The sequence below is a fragment of the Varanus komodoensis genome, unplaced genomic scaffold, assembly GCF_004798865.1.
Source record: "Varanus komodoensis strain SLA01 unplaced genomic scaffold, ASM479886v1 scaffold15, whole genome shotgun sequence".
Classification (NCBI taxonomy): Eukaryota; Metazoa; Chordata; class Lepidosauria; order Squamata; family Varanidae; genus Varanus; species Varanus komodoensis.
In genome coordinates, this window is record NW_025335440.1 from 26,090,581 (window position 1) to 26,107,571 (window position 16,991).

The following is a 16,991-nucleotide window of genomic DNA, read 5'->3' on the forward strand; positions in this document are numbered from 1 at the left end:
TGCTATATATAGTCCACAAAAGGTTATACTTTAAAAGTATCTGAGATGCAAGGCTCTTCGCTATTTAAGAAACAAATTATGCATGCAAAATACTGGCATTTCTTAGTTTTAGTCAGTTTTGTTTGCTTCAAAGCAAAGCCTTTGGTCCCCAGAGACACACAATAAACTATTATATGAGGGATGCTCTTCGCTCTGTAGTCCTCCAGATGTTCTGACCTAGAATTCCCATCAGCCTTGGCCAGATAGCCCATGTGAAGGGATGATGGAAATCATAGGCAAAAACACCTGAAGGACCACCCCTGTATTATACAACCAAATAAACCACAGATCCTTAAAGATTCTGCACAACCTAAGTAGCAAAGCCTTATAACAGCAGGAATGCCCAAGTGGAAATGGAGCCATAGAGGAGAGAGACTGGGAACACAGAAATAGATGCCCAGACTATCAGCAATCCTGCATCCCCCAAGCTAAGGAAGGAATACATAAATACATCATTAGGAATACTGCCATAAAGGATGAGGGAGGAGGCTCTATAAAATTCAGAATGACAAAATGGGCAGGAATAACCAAAGGTTCATGAATTTACAAAAAGACAATTTAATAAGAGAAAGCTTAAGGCTTTGCATTTTCATTCCATAGAAGCTTTTTCAAGACAGATGAAGCTGCTTTTAGGACACAACTCAGCTAGGAATGCAGGCTGAATCTTGGAAGTACCATGAATTATACAAAATAAGTAGCTATATGTAGATTGGTCTGACATGCATGAAACCATTCTGACAGCCGAGTATGGGGCTTTCTTGGCACAAATTGTGCATCTTCTTTCATTAGAAATAAAACATTTCACAAAATTAATCATACATTTTCAAGGAAAATATTAATACTATTGAATACTGCAAACTCTAAAAGGGCAAAAAGTTTCTTATTAAATACATGGTACCATATATTGATGTCTGAATCTGTATTCCCCAAGAGCTGTTAATTCCACTGAGTTTGAAAGCCATAATCTGGAAAAGTTGCTAACTACCTAATTCTTTCTATGGATATCATATATCATTAACAATTCAATTCCACATACATTTTCTTGGAAGCAAGTCCCACAGAGTGCCATGGAACTTAGGATAAAACCAAATGCTACTTTTAATATGTAGCATGCATCTATGTCTGTTATTTTTCCTTACTCAAATATAAGTGTAGTGTGACTTGTTCAGGACCCTAACATGGAGATTAAGAAGGCTTTAACTCTTTGCCTCCTGTTGTCTTCTCAATAAAGATTGGGCCCTTCCATGCTTACAATTTACATTTGATAAAGAAGCCTCCATTCACTTCCACGTTGGAGCATGTTGCCATCCCACGTTTTCTTTCTTTAAAACATTGAGCCCAGTTTCCATGAAACTTGAAAGTATCCTTACTGTTCAGACACTATAGTAAGGTCTTATATAAAAGGTGTTACATTGTTCCTGTTTGAATTTCCTTTTAAATTCTGAAATCAAAACAAAGCAGCACCAGAAACACAACTCTGAGATTAATCAGCCAAATGTCAAAAGTCTTTATGGGATTGAACTCTTCTCAGCTTTGAAAGTACAAAAGACAGATTTCATTAAGGTAGTGTAGGCTCAGAGAGTGATCGCAGGTTAGTGAATTAACTCATGTTTCTTTTTTAAACAAAACAAACAAAACCAAATTCTGAAATGAAACAAATTCATCAAATTAGTTATTTTTCTGGATGTTTCTGTCTTCAATACAAGGCCATAAAATAAACAATTGAATTCCATGTGTCATATTTAAAATGTTTAAATTCTACTATTGCTGCTAATATTCAAAACTGCTTACAAAAATTGTAAAAACAAGTAATTAACAGGGCTATATAATTCTGAATAGTTCAACAACAAGTATAAAAAGTTCAACAACAAACAAAAATGTTAATAGAGATTTTTGCCAAAAGAAGAGGAGGAGGAGGAGGAACAGGAGCAACTAGATGGCCGGTAATTGGGGCCTCATTGCTACAATCTTATCCAGGAGTACACCCCTTTCAACTCAAGTGTGCACATACACAGAATTGCAGGATAAATAAGGAAACCACAGTGCAAACCAGCCATCTCTGAAGTGGGGAGCTACCCCTAGTGCCAGACAGCAGATGCTCTTACTTCAGAATCCTGCCTCAAAGGCAAGGTGATCTAAGCAAACTGACGCATGTAAGAAAACAGTTCTTCAAGTACCTAATCAGAAGCAAGTTCAATATGAACTACTGCTGAGTAACTGTATAGGACTAGAGTCTCTATAAGTGATAATTTGCCTTAGGCCTGGACACAAGTGGAGTTTTCATTCAAATATCATTGTGGCCGGTCACAATTTTAATTGTTTAATGGTTTGCATCTATTTCATGCAGTTCTTTACAATTAAGAAAAAGCTTTTTGTGGCTTAATTTGATAAAATTATTGGGATTATGTAAGTTTGCTGGTAAGTTCCCTCAAGCTTTGGACAGAGAACAGGCTACAATCAAAGACCAAAGCTATTACTGTAGTCAGACCGTGTTCAAAGGCATGGGGTCAACTCTTACAAGCCCTCAATGTCTACCATTTATAATTACCTCCATCTCTCATTTATTTTTAAGTTTACTTTCCATATTAACACTAAACATAGTTGACTGCCTAGTTCAATTCAGATCTGCCTGATGGTGGATGCAAAGGCTTGAGGATATGTAACTCCAGTCAGCCAAAATCATCAGTTATGAAACAAAATACATGTTTAATGATGTCCAGAGGATAGGACTAACTGGAGCATACATTATTGATTAAACATAAGACCTTCCTGTCTGCCTTTTAGCGCATAATACCACAAACAGTGGTATGTTACTGGTAAAAAGCCCTCAAAGCAGATTTTCAGAGTTTCTCCCCTTTCCTCTATGAATGCAACAGTTAAGCTACAGTCAAGAGGACAAAGTGCCCAAGAGATTTGTTTCTTCCATAGGCCCATTTTTAGGGTACAAGAGATTAACAAAACGTCAAACTGGTGCTAACAGGATGACCTACCCAGAATGTATTGTTATAAAAATAAAGCAACAGCAAGGGGACAGCTAGAATTGGTAAGCACCTGGATGAAGCTTTTGCACCAGCCATGATCAGTGGCACCAATGGCAGTAGGATGGTGTACGCTGGCTGGCATGTTAAAGGAGCTTGGTGCTGATCCTATTTTGGAGGTTAAGATTCAGCTCTACAAAGAGAGCTGAAACCTAGAGTAGACCCACCAGTCTACCAGTCTCTACTACTTTGCACACATAAAAAGCAACTCTTTCGTATCTTATGTAGAAGTCACATGATAATGCATGACAATCCAAGCCAGTAAAAACATTTTTGTTTGAGAATGAAATGGCAAATCCATGTATCCAGTAAATGAAACATCACTGGCAGGAAGTACCAAAATGGGATTACAACATATGGGTCAAAGTGTTGAGTTGTTAACTGAATGTAAAGTAATACTCATTTTGCGAAAGCAGACTCCTGGTTTATTAACACTGGTGAAATCAGCAAACAATGCTGCAATGCCTAGGATTTCTAAGGGGATTTCTCTGCTGTGAATCATTAAAAGCAAAGCGCTTCTCCTGTGCAGCCACAGTTCATTTTGATTAAATTCAAGTTGCCTGACCCAGCTATTAATTTACTACTTTTGATGAGAACCAGCATTCTGTAAGAGCAGCTTACATTTCTGGGAAAGGTTCAGTGATCAGACTCATGTGTACAATGAAGACAAAGAAGGAAAGAGAAGTTAATATGACTGCACAAAAAGTGTCTCTCTTAAACAGAGATATTCTTATTTTTTTTAAACAAACACCAACTGGACCATGTCTAATGATGTTTTAAGTCCCACCCTAATTTACATTCTCAGCATAAATTCTTCAGCATGGCTCCTTTTCAGTTCTGATGAAACACAGCATGAAAATATTTTAATTACTAATTCTAAGCGGAAAAACTATGTCATTGGTATTTATTCAGGTATTATAAAATTGTTATTCAAATGGACCTGGTTCACATGTAATACCAAACCACAGGCTAAACAAGCCATTAACTTGGGAGGACCACATGGGACCATGATTAACCCAAAAGTAAAGTATAAGTTGAAGTATGGGTTATTCAACCCTCAACCCAGAGTGCTGAGTTTGGATATCACAACTAATGACCCAGCGATGGTGCATCCATGCGCTGTTTCAAAAGTAGATGCAAACTGGAAGCAGTGTGCTCACAGGAAGATGTGCACTCGCTCGTTCTTGATTCCAAGAATCCATGGGTTATTACATGCAAACTAGACCAAAAAGCAATTAATTGAAGCTTGCCTTTATTATTTTTTTTTTTTTGCCAATGGCTTGCCTTTATTTTTTTTTAACATGCCATTTGCTTTTCAGAACTAATTTCTTTTTTACACCAATCTCTTTTCTTTAATCAATCATAGTCTTTTGTTGTCCTGTTTGGTTTTTGTCTTTTGCAACACTGGGCTGATTCAGTGACACAGTGTTCAGAAACTGAGAGCAATGAAGGGGTAAACAGCTACATTTTGTCATGGATTTGAAAAAGATTAACTCTCACCCTTCTCTCTCCCTACACAATCTCCTTCTTGATTTTATAGTCACAAAATTACCCTGAGATTGAGCTGTCCTTTGGCCAGTGCTGTAGCACACAGAAGCACCTGAAGAGGTGGATCCAGCACTCTCTTAGGAATGTACGGGTTGGAGGCTTTGTGCCACATTTCCCCTCATAGTGCAAGTGGGCAGGTGGCTGTTGCTGCTGCTTTTCACCCCCACTGGCATATGTCCCCACCACTCACTTGCCCACCATTTCTTCCTTACTGTGGCATGGCTGTGAGCACAGCAGAAGCACAGGTAAGGCTACATGGGAACTGCACTCCAGGGACAGTAAGAGGTGGTTGGAATAGCCACCTGCATCCATGAAGAAGATGGAGGAACAGCAAGTGCTGCCCTGTTTGCCACGGCAATAGAGGAGGAACAGCAGCAGGAGGCTCCAGTCAACAGCGAACGCCTAGCAGATGCCCAAGTAAGCCAGTCACTGGTTCCAGCCCTGGGTGGACTTTGACATTCTGCCGTCTAATGTGCCAGGAGCTGGCTGCCGCACAAAGACTTTTCTTTCCAGCATCTATAATCTGTACGTGCAGATACTTAAAGGTAAAGGTTTCCCCTTGACATTAAGTCCAGTCATGCCTGACTCTAGGGGGCGGTGCTCATCTCCGTTTCCTAGCTGAGGGAGTCAGCGTTTGTCCGCAGACAGTCTCCGTGGTCATGTGGCCGGCATGACTATACACCGAAGTGCACGGAACACTGTTACCTGCCCACCGAAGTGGTACCTTTTTATCTACTCACATTTGCATGCTTTCCAACTGCAAGGTTGGCAGGAGCTGGGACAGAGCAATGGGAGCTCATCCCATTGTGCAAATTCAAACCGGCGACCTTTCAATCAACCAGCCCAGCAGCACAGCGGTTTAAACCACTGCGCCACCTGCAGCCCTATGCAGATACTTAGCCAGCAATAAATGTGCCTGATGAATTCTAGGTTTTAAATTATTTGATACTCCAATATAAAATCATTTAACAGTCTACTGATCATAGCTGATTTTTGCTTGACCCATTTGGAAGTATTGATCTCTGTATTAATGTCAGCACAACCTAGCAGTAAGACCTTCACAGTTCTGGAATACATGCGCTTGAGTTTATTGCCAATGCAGTATAAATAAAAGCAAGAGAGATGCACTTATAAAGTATGAAGTATTATTCCTTCACTAATAATGAGCATAGTGATTTTCTAAATCTGGGAAGTAGTAACAACATGCCAGCAGAACAGTAACAGCACCAGTTAAGTTCAGTCTGGAGAAGCAATGCTACAGCATGGAAAAACTACTTAAGTTCTGATGGCAGAACTCTTAGCAGTCTAGAATAATCAGTAGTTTTCCTTAAAGGCTTAGAACTGCTATACCATGAATATATTATAGTACGTAACTTTACAGCAAATCAACTGTGCAAAGCTAGAATAGTTCCACATACTGTTTCATCTAGTCTTCTGTACCAGTCAACATTTGCCCTAGGCAATTTCAATTTGGGATGATTCATGTTAGCATTTTACTGTTGGTCCATGCATTTAACAGCCCACAGTGCTTGAGTAAGCAGCATAACCCAGGGGGAATTTATGCAATTTGCCTTGAGCACTGATTTCGGTCTAACCCTTGCTCCTTTCCAGAAGCTAGCTTGCACCACTGCATGTGTACCTTTGTCATATGTTACTATAACCATCTTGGTCATACACTCACACATGCTATTAAATGCAAATCACAGCAGCTAAACATGCATGACATATAACTCAACCCAAGCGAGGAACACACATACTTACATTCCTAACGGGGGCTGGCCAATGTTACTCCAGTCCTCTTTAAATTGCACGGGGTACCAATTGAAGTGTGGGCCCAATTAAAAGTGCTGACACCAACATTCAAAGTTCAAAGAGTTTGGGTCCAGGCTATCTGAAGGAATGCCTCTTCTTGTATGTGCCTCCTTGCGGCTTGAGGTTATCATCTGAGGTCCTTCTCAGAGAGCCCCCTCTAAAGGAAGCAAAGAGGCCACGAGAATCTTCTTGGTTGTGGCACCCTGATTATGTAATCAGCTCTCCAAAGAGGTGTGCCAGGTGCCAATTCTCTGTTATTTTCGGCACCAGGTAAAACCATTTTTTATTTACTCAGTATTTAACAGCTAATTTTTTATTCTCATTTTTTACATCAAATTTTACCTTTACCATTGTTATACCTCTGGACTGTGCTTGCTGTGTGTTTATTGTTGCTAATTTATTTGTTATATTACTTCTGCTCATTTTTATGTTATTAATTGTGGATTGCTTGTTTGTTGTATATTTTAACAATGTGAACCATTCAGAGGGCCTTTTTGGCTGATGGATGGTATAAGAAAGTTTATAAATAAATAAATAAATAAATATTGTTGTATTGATTTGGTCAATCCTTCTACAAAGATCTTTACTGATTTGTGTGAATTTTTTTAAGCAGCAAAATCTTACACCAATTGTCATGTTAGTTTTTTTATACAGAGAGCCATGCTTTTGCATGAAAAAGCAGATATGTAACTTAAGAATTATGCAACCACATGGAAGTTCCAAGTCACACATGTATCAGAAAATATATTCTGTATCTGAGGTTAATGGAGGAAGATGTAGAATCACAGAGTAGGCAGAGAAGAAAATATAACTTCTGGTTATGGAACAACTAATACATATACAATAATCCAATCTGCTGTCCAAAAGGAAGTTGCTATCTATCCAGAGCTATTCTCTAGAGCTATTTCAGCAACTTTTAAACATTGCTGCATTGCAGACCACTATTTTAGATTGTTCTTTGCAAGCTGTTTACATTTCAGCCACCACATAGTAGGCTACTTAAAATACTTACAAATTAAAATTGTGTTTGTTCTGTTACAATTGGAGGAAAACATTTCCTAGTCATTGTTAGGTGCATCAGAGAATATGTGAACTCAGCATTTATCACTCTGATCCAGAGAAGACCAGATCAAATCAATCTGAAAGTGCATCAAAGAGGACTGGTGGTCCATGGACCACAGTTTAAGAATTACTATAATCCCATCCATTACCCACAAATGATGAACAGATTGGATAACTTGCACTTCATTTTCAAACAGGTGTATTAATTTCTATGAACAATAAAATGACATTTTTCAAGGCACCACCAAAGCCCAAATACTTCTGTACTGAATAAGACTAGAAGAGTATTTTGGATATCAGCTCCAAGTCATTATGCTGCTTTGTATGGAGCACCATCCCTGGTTGATTTTCTATGGTAATCTCCTATGCTACACAATAATAAACACATACACAGTCTGCAGTCATTTTAACCTGGTAAGCACATTTTAATGTTATTAGTGCAGACTCTCTATAGAGGTACATTAAAAATGTATTTTATTGTCAATGCAAAGCATAATTATAACAATGCTAAATCCAGATTGCTATGACCCAAAACGTGGAGTTCCAGGCGTATCTCCATAGCTATTTGTTATATTTTGGAGAAAAGAATTATCATCCTAGCATGCTCTTTGGAAATATGTATTGCCCTCAATTCTCTGCTGGATACTTCCACAGTTATTTATACAGTGATACAAAAGCTATCATATGAAAAGTATTGCATCTTGGTTAAGAATTGTTATTCTTGTAGATAGTGTTAAACACTCTAATGGCATAGTGTTCCCTCAATGACATTTAGTAAGACCTGTAAAAAGAAATAATACCATAGATACTGGTATATTAGGAAAGCCATGAAAGTCATGCTACAGACTGGAAAAATTGTACTGTGAAAAATCACTCAATTCCAAAATACTTCGCGCTCCTTAGATTTTTTTTTAAGTATAAGTTTGAAGGCTTATAGAAACGTTAATGTTTTAAAAGACAATTACTTGACAATCCCACCAGCCCAAACTCTGCAGCAATTGCATGATAAAGGTTTAGCCTATCATTAGGACAGAAGAGCCTTGCTGAAGGATGGGGAAAAGCCTATTCTTTTCAACATAAACATAGATGTGATCTGTGATACTGCTTGCTGTCATGCACCCAGATTCTTCCTGAGCACAGTCAAAAGCCACAGAACTCTTTCCCTGCAAACTTTCTTTATTGCTCCAAAGTACAAATCACCCAGAATGAATCTCTGATCGTGCACAGAGTGGTTTGCTGAACCTAATCTAGTGTTTACTTCCAGGGACTTGCCTTATGGACATGCCTGGATCTCCAGCCTTCTGGAGGGGATTTCTGAAAGCGAGCACCCCTTCTCTCTGCATGCCAATCATTTATTGGACCATCTGCCTCTACTGGCACCTTGTCAAGAGATCAAGAGCCAGGAGCACCTGGTCTCCGTATGAGAACCCCTCATTCTCAGAGTCCCCTCCCATCAGCTGTACCTCTTGATTATTTCCAGGAACTGCCTGCCCTGCCAAATAATCTGGCCTTGAATAAGCACATTTGCCTCCTTCATCCTAGAGCAGGGGTCTCAAACTTGCGGCCCGCGGGCCCATTGCCGGGACGGGTGGGGCACGGGGAGGGGCCCCGCGGCCTTCAAAGCGCCGGCGGCGCCCAGGCTGGCCTCCGGATGAGCGGCCCACCACCACCGCGGGGGTGGAATACTTGATGCGGCCCAGTCTCACCCAGACTCTACTTCCAGCGGCCCCCAGGTAAGTTGAGTTTGAGACCCCTGTCCTAGTGTATGGGCATGTCCCAGTCTCCCCAGTTCCTCTTTGATCTGCTTCATGTTCCAATTCTGAATCTTCTGAACTGCAGCCAGCACTCTGTGGGAATGAATGCCCTAAGCAGGCACCCTTGTCACACAAGCATTTGTAAACAGTAGCGTTGAAAATACACCCAATCTAAGGAGAGAAATGAGCTCACATAGTAGGAGCATAGCTTGAGTCCCCTACTCCCCACTTTTTTTAAAAAGTGAGCAATAGAACACAGTATTTTTAAAACTACCTCAAATTATGCCTTTAAAGGGGTGGGGGGATGGCTCAGGAATTTTACTGGAAGTGGATATGTAGGAGAAGGAGAGGAACTGTAGATTATGACAAATTCTGGCTGTAATTCTATACTTTCTTAGCTGGAAGGAAGCCCTGTTGAAAATTCAGTGGGACTTACTTCTGAGAAGTCATGCATAAGATTGTGCTGTCAGAGTTCTTTAACCTACACGAATGCTTTACATCCACTGCTCTACTCTTACTTCCCTTACAATCAATCCAAATAACACTGGCTTCAATGCCATCAGCCAGATGAAAAACTGTAACTCATGTTTTTCCTGCTTGCCTTTTAATGCTAAAACAAGAGGGCCACCAAGTAACTGCAAGTCATCCTATAGAAAGGATGGCGAACCTTTTAGAGACCGAGTACCCAAACTGCAACCCAAAATGCACTTATTTATGCAAAGTTTCAACACTACAATAAAACCTGAAAACTCAGGTTTTAGCTTAGAAAACACAACCCACAGCCAGACCAATCAAAAAATATATATCCTTGGCAGCACACTGACCAAACATGCAAAAGCTCGGATGAGTCATAGCTACTTAGTCATGGCTTGTGACGTCATCACCTGGCACTCCTTTCTGAGCATGCGCATGGCCCCTTAGTGCACTGTTATCCGATGCTCGGCTGCTGGGGCGATGCTGGGGCGACATGGCTCGCATGCTGACAGAGAGGGCTCTGTGTGCCCGCCGTGGCACGTGTGCCATAGGTTCGCCACCACTGCCCTAATCCTACCCTGGTGCACACCCCTAGCCTAATAGAGGGCGCAAGTTCCATGGAAAAGAGGGCGATTTTGAAAAAGTCGTCCTTGAGTAGCTGTTTCTGCACAGCTAAGCATTCCTGACCATTCTAAACACATTCCCACCATCAAAATCATGCCAGGACACCTCGTTTTTCTAACCCTAACCCAGTGATGGTGAACCTTTTAGAGACCAAGTGCCCAAACTGCAACCCAAACCCCATTTATTTATTGCAAAGTGCCAACACTGCAATTAAACCTGAAAACTGAGGTTTTAGTTTAGAAAAAAAAGCTCACAGCCAGTCCAATCAAAAAATATATATCCTTGGCAGTGCACTGACCAGCCATGTAAAAGTGGCTAATGAGTCGTGGCTCGTGATTTCATCGCCTGGCGCCATTACTCCTTTTCGAGTACACATGGGCTCTATGTGTGCTGTTAACCGATGCTCAGCTGCTGGGGCGATGCTGAGGTGACTTTGCTCATGTGCTGGCAGAGAGGGATCTGCGTGCCCACTGTGGCACGCGTGCCATAGGTTCGCCACCACTGCCCTATAGGTTGTTGTGATGGTGTTGGTTTGGTTAAGTCAGAAGCAGTGACAGTGTGTCCCTCACTCAGCTAACCCTAACACTTCATTTAAGTCTTACTGTAGTAGAATAAAATCAGATAAATAGTAAGATCTAAATAGATTGTCTTTTCAAATGAAGCAGCAAAGAAGGAAGACACTCTCTCTTCATGGTTCAAGTCAATAGTCAATAGCAAGATTAAAAAGATACCATTTGTCTATGAACCCTCAACAAAGCTAAAAGCAGGATGACTGGTTTATCTCACCCTGAGATACAGGTTAGAAATTTCCAGCAGAAATGGGATCTTGAAATGTAATTGGAACAAACAGTTAATTATTTGCTTTTGGTTTGATATTTAATTTTGGTGAGGCACACTTTGACTTGAATGACAGTATTTGCTGGCTATTTGGGAAAGTGGATTTGGTTCCCAAAGATAACCTGGAGTCATCTGAACAATAGCCATATTTATAGGCTAGAGGATTCTGACCTGGTATCGCAGCTATTCTCAGTATAGCAGTTTCTGTTGACCCAGATCATGAAATACATACAATTTCCATAAATCTTGCCATTTTCCTTTCTAACACAGCAGTAACCCTAATGAACTTCAGAGCTACTTAAAAAAAACCCTATGATCTGAAGCAGTAATCTTTGCCTTCATCATGTTAGTCACTAATTCTATGAGTTAGCTCTGGTCACCTTTATAAAATGTAATTAAACATTTGAATGCCAGTGTTGCCACCTCTAATTATAAACAGCAGAAGTGATTGTGACAATGGTGACACTATGGAGAACATTACTGTCTGCTAGATCTCCCAATGCATGGAAAGCATTAATAACAACAATTGACATTTATAAAGTGTCTTAATACAACCCTCCCAAAATACCTGACAGGAAAATGCAAGCACAGATATCGCAAGGCTGACTTCACTCAACACAGAAAAACTAATCACTACAACTGCAGTCCCTTATACACATACCAGGACGTAAGACCTATACATTCCATCTTACTTCTGAGTAGACACAAATAGGATTGCATTGCTAATCATTGAAAAGTAGCAACTTTCAAGACTGTATTTTACAGTAGCACACTGAAATGGAAGAAAAGATAAAAGGAACAGAACTGCATGAAAGAATTTTAGTTAGGTCTGCCATGGTCTCCCCTATTAAAAATGCCATGAAATTCTTCCACAGACAAAAACTGTTGTGCAAACAATTCATTTTTTAACCAGAATACTTCCCTCAGTTATTTATTATTAAAACAATGGTTATCTAATGGCACCCCAAAATACTACTATGGTAAAATAACTTTAAGTAAATTTTAATTTATTGTTCATCTCTACAAACACAGAAAACACAATCTACCTCCTTATTTACAAGTTATATGAGGCAGAGACTTGTCTGTTGTCTTTAATATTCCATGAAGAGCTCTGCCCACCAATTACGTGTTAAATAGAAATAAAAATCCCTGTGTTATTTAATCCTAGTACTAGAAAACACTCTATGCCTCTACCTTGCTTATACAAAGTTCCTTCCTATCAGCATTTCTGTGATTATCTTGCAGATTAAAACTGTAGAGGCTAATACAGGATGAGGAGACAACTATACACTTCAGCATTAATTTTAGGATCTAGACAACATCAGGTAATTACAATAATTTATAATTATAATTATAGATTAATATAATTATATAAATATAATTATAATTATAATTTATTATTGTTAATTATTATTGTAAATTGCCTGAACACCTACTTATGCATAGTATATGTTAATTTTAGGTTGTCCAGTAAGCCACAAATATTTTATTTCTGTTCTTCAGCTAACATTGCAGCCAACCTCCTACTACATACAAAAGGTATAATGATCACCCTGTTTAATCCTGTCTCTGACTTCAGAAACTCTGCAGATCTCAGGCCTTTTATATACAAAATGTTTTAGCATTACTTCATGGAACAGACATGGAAAATCTAAGAAATATGGTAACCACGTGATTCCAGTTCCAACAAAATGTTTCCATAGCATTGTTCTAGAAGAAATTCTTCCCTAATTACAATCTAGGGAAGATGTTACATCAGAATTGCTCTTAATCTTATGTCACACCATATTGATTTTACAGATCTAGCTCAGTATATACGTATAAATAACAGTAAGATATCTAGTCTAGTAAGGGCACCTGTTTTCCAATGTTACCCACAAGGACAGCATTCAATCAAGGAGTCAAGGCTGTAACTTTTTCAATTTATCTGCATCTCCAACTCTCACCGTGCCTGAAACTGAGGAAGTGCTAGGTGGAACAGAAGCATTTGGTCCTGATGCATAACCTGTTGTTGACATATGGGCATGTGCTTACCAAATCATTAATAATGGCAAGCGGCTTTGTCTGTCATGCTGCCATTCATCTTCCTCACATGACTTAGAGTTTGTACATAATTCAGCTACCAGATCTTGCATTTTGTGACAATGCTGCCTATCTTACAAACGTCATTGCTTTCCAAGGCAGAAAGACAGTCATCATTCTAGGCCAACTGCATTTGCTATACTTAGTGACAGCTATCGTCTATCAAATCCCATCTATTTTGTTAACTGTAATGACTACTGCTAGTCCTTGTGCAGCTACCACAGGACCATTGCATTAATCTCCCATGCAAGCAAAGCAATGTCCAAAGTGTTGCAACAAAGAATACTGCCCTACACAGACTGAGAAATGCCAGACGTTGAAGCTGGGTTCCAAAAAGGAAGAGGCACTACAGATCATATTGCAAATATATCTTGGCTACTGGACTACCCCAAATACTTTCAGACAAAGATCAGGCTATGCTTTGTAGACTATACCAAAGCCTTCGACTATGTGAATCATGAGAAGCTATGGATGGTCCTGAAAGAAATGGGTGTGCCTCAGCATCTGATTGTCCTGATGCGTAACCTGTATCAAGGGCAAGAAGCTATAGTTAGGACAGAGTATGGGGAAACAGAATTGTTTTACTAGGCAAAGGTGTCACACAAGGATGTATTTTATTCATTTTATTAGATTTATATCCCACTTTTTTTCTTACAACAAACTCAAAGCAGCTTACACCTCCCCTTGCTCTCAATCCTCACAACAACCCTGTGAGGTAGGTTGGGCTAAAAGTCTGTGACAGGCCCAAAGTTGCCCAGTTGGCTCCATGGCTGAGCAGGGACTAGAACCCAGATGGTGTGAGTCCCAGTCCCAAGCTCTTAACCACTACAGCACACTGGCTCTTTCCTTATTTTATCTCCCTATTTTTTTCTCCCTATCTGTTCAATCTGTATGCAGAACATAAGGAGAGCTGGATTAGAATCAGGGGAAGGAGTGAAAATTGGCAAAAGAAACATCACTAATTTAAGGTAAGCAGATGATACCATTCCACTGGCAGAAAGCAGCAATGACTTGAAATGACTCTGGATAAGGTGAAAGAAGAACGTAAAAAAGCAGGATTACAACTGAATATTAAGAAAATAGAAGTCATGTCAACAGAAGAATTACAGAATTTTATTGTTAATAATGAAGATGTTGAAAATGTGAAAGATTTCAGAAATCTTAGCTCAGTTATCAATTCAAAGAGAGAATGCAGCCAGGTAATCTGAAGAAGAAGGAAACTTGGAAGGGCAGCAATGAAGGAACTGGAAAAGATCATCAAGTGAAAGGACTTTTTACTGGAGACCATGGTCAAGATAATCCAAACTACTGCATTCCCAATCACAGTGTATGGAAATGAAACCTGGACAGTGAAGAAAGCTGGCCAAAAGAAAACTGATGAATTGAAAACATGGTGCTGAAGGTGCACTTTGGGAATACCCTGGACAAACCAAAAGACAAATGAGTGGGTCATAGATCAAACCAACCCTAGAAGCAAAAGTAACAAAACTGAGGTTGTCATACTTCAGACACATCATGAGAACATATGACTCACTGGAAGAGACAATCATATTAGGAAAAAATTAAGGCAGACAATGAAAGGGAAGAATATATATAAGTTGGATTGAATCCATAAAGGAAGCCACAGTCTTGAACTTGGAAGAGCTGAATGGAACTGCCATGGACAGGACATTTTGGAGGGCTTTCATTCACAGGGTTCCTGTAACCTGGAGATGTCTTGATGGTGCATAACAAAGGACTATTGCTAGCCGATCATGACTAGTGAATAGTCTGCAACTCAAGACAAAAAGGAAAGCATACACAAACATATGTAAATAGTACCATACTATGCACGTGCACACACTTGTTACTTTCATCTGGGAAAAGGGGTGAAAAAAAGATGACTATGAAATCATGGAACAGAAAGAGCCCCAGTGGATCATTTAGATGTCCACCCATTAACCCCCAAGAGTTATTTGCTCCAATTTAAATGCCAAGAATGACAACAATCTCCTTAGGCAATACACTGGTCCACCTGGCCAGGCTTCACATACTGGAAACGCATTTCCGCCAAGATTTGCCAAGATTTACGTAGAAAAAGGCTAGATCTCTGCATTCCCTGCAGTTATTGCCATAGGCTCACAGGGATGACTACTGGACCAGAAGTAGATTATACAATCTGCAGATTATACAATCAAGGAGTGGGAGGAGGTTGCTTTAACCTTGTCTGCATTCCAGTGACTCTGCAGCAACAGGGCAGGGGAGGTCCCTGACAGCAATGCTGTCCCTCAAAGTCTAATTCCTCTCCCCACACCATCCCATGACCCAACTGGCAGTACCACGAGTGGCACAGAAATAGGAACCCCAGTTCTTCAATTGTAGCAGGGGCCATGCAACAGGCCTACGCTGCATCAAGCATAACACTTAAGGTTGCTTACAGAATGGAATCATGCTACACAGTAACAGACAACATACAATCAATGACAGTATGAAAATAACCATGTGTTGACCAATGATGACCATTTACAAATGGCAACTTACCACTGTGTAGACAGACAGACAGACAGACAGACAGACAGATGCGGGTTGTCTAACATCATCCCGCCGATATAAAATTCTACGGCTTTGCTCACTTTTTAACCAGGTGTAAAATCGGTAAAGCAAAACAACCGACTAATTTAACCCTGTTGCACTCCACAGTATATTTACCACTTCGCAAACAGTCATCGAAATTCACTCTTTGTAGCTGGAGAGTGCCGGAAGGTGCAGGATTCCCCCCCGCCCCGCCCAATCTATATCTGAGCAGGATTCCACCCTAAAAGCTTTACGCCCATTTATTTCTCCGAGGGACGTAGTGTGCAAGTTTAGACAGGAAAAAAAAGCCCTCCAACTCCCGGAACACTAGCTGAGGCATGCTGGGAGTTAGTTTTTTCCTGTCTAAAATGCACAGAATTGCGCCCTAAATTGCAAAACAAAACTGGGGGAGACAGCGGCCTCCGAGAAAAGGAGCGCGGGTTTCCCCGGCGCTGTCTACCCCTTTTTCTTTGCACGACCCAAACGAAAAAGACGAGGCTAACCAGACAAGCCACTTTAAACTCGCTCGCGCGGGCCTCCCAGTACGTCCCGCAGAGAGACCATGCAGGACCGCACGGCCGCCCCTCGGCTCTCTTCGCTTCCAGGCCCCTCACCCTGCGAGCTCCCTCTTCCGTGGCCGCCGATCTCTCCGCTCCTCCTCCCCCCCCCCCCCCCCCCGCAGGCTGGCTTTGGTGCCCTGCCAAGAGACGCCTTTCCTCGGGCCCTTCCACGCTGTCTCCTGCCCGGGCCATGCCCGAGTGGCGCGTGCTGTCGCTTTAAGTCCCCAGGCCGGAACCTGCCCTTAGCGGGGGAGATAAGCCCGGCTGGGAGTGGCGGTGTCCTCCCGCTATTCATTGGTCTAGCGATTGCAAAGTATAAGAGGCCTCTGTGCGAGAAGGCGCTCAGAAAAGAAGCCAAACGGGCAGACTCGGCCTTGCTCGTATGCAACCGGTGTTATGCACGATGGCTCACGTTGCGTAATTTGGGTAAAGATTGCTGTGCAGCTCTCTCTCACACTCACATCCCAACCCTTTCTGTGTTTACTCAGAAGTAAGCCCCAGTCATCTCGAAGAGGCTTACTCCTAATCAAGGATTTCCGCCTGCCTTTTTAACAAGAACGATTGAACGCTGCCGTCCTCCTCTTCTGCCTTATTCATGTTGCCCCATT

At 40.9% G+C, this 16,991-nt stretch overlaps 1 protein-coding gene across 2 annotated transcripts in view; it reads right to left on the reverse strand.

Annotated features, from left to right (window-relative positions):
• Window positions 1-16,582, reverse strand: part of PTER (phosphotriesterase related) — a 28,201-nt gene extending 11,619 nt beyond the window's left edge. Inside the window, exon 1 of one of the 2 annotated variants that reach the window (XM_044425182.1) lies at window positions 16,438-16,582. The gene's annotated coding sequence lies outside the window, so the exon portion shown is untranslated. Of the gene's footprint in view, window positions 1-16,326 lie in introns of both variants that reach the window. The other variant, XM_044425181.1, reaches the window with a different exon arrangement.
• Window positions 16,583-16,991: the final 409 nt, after the last annotated feature.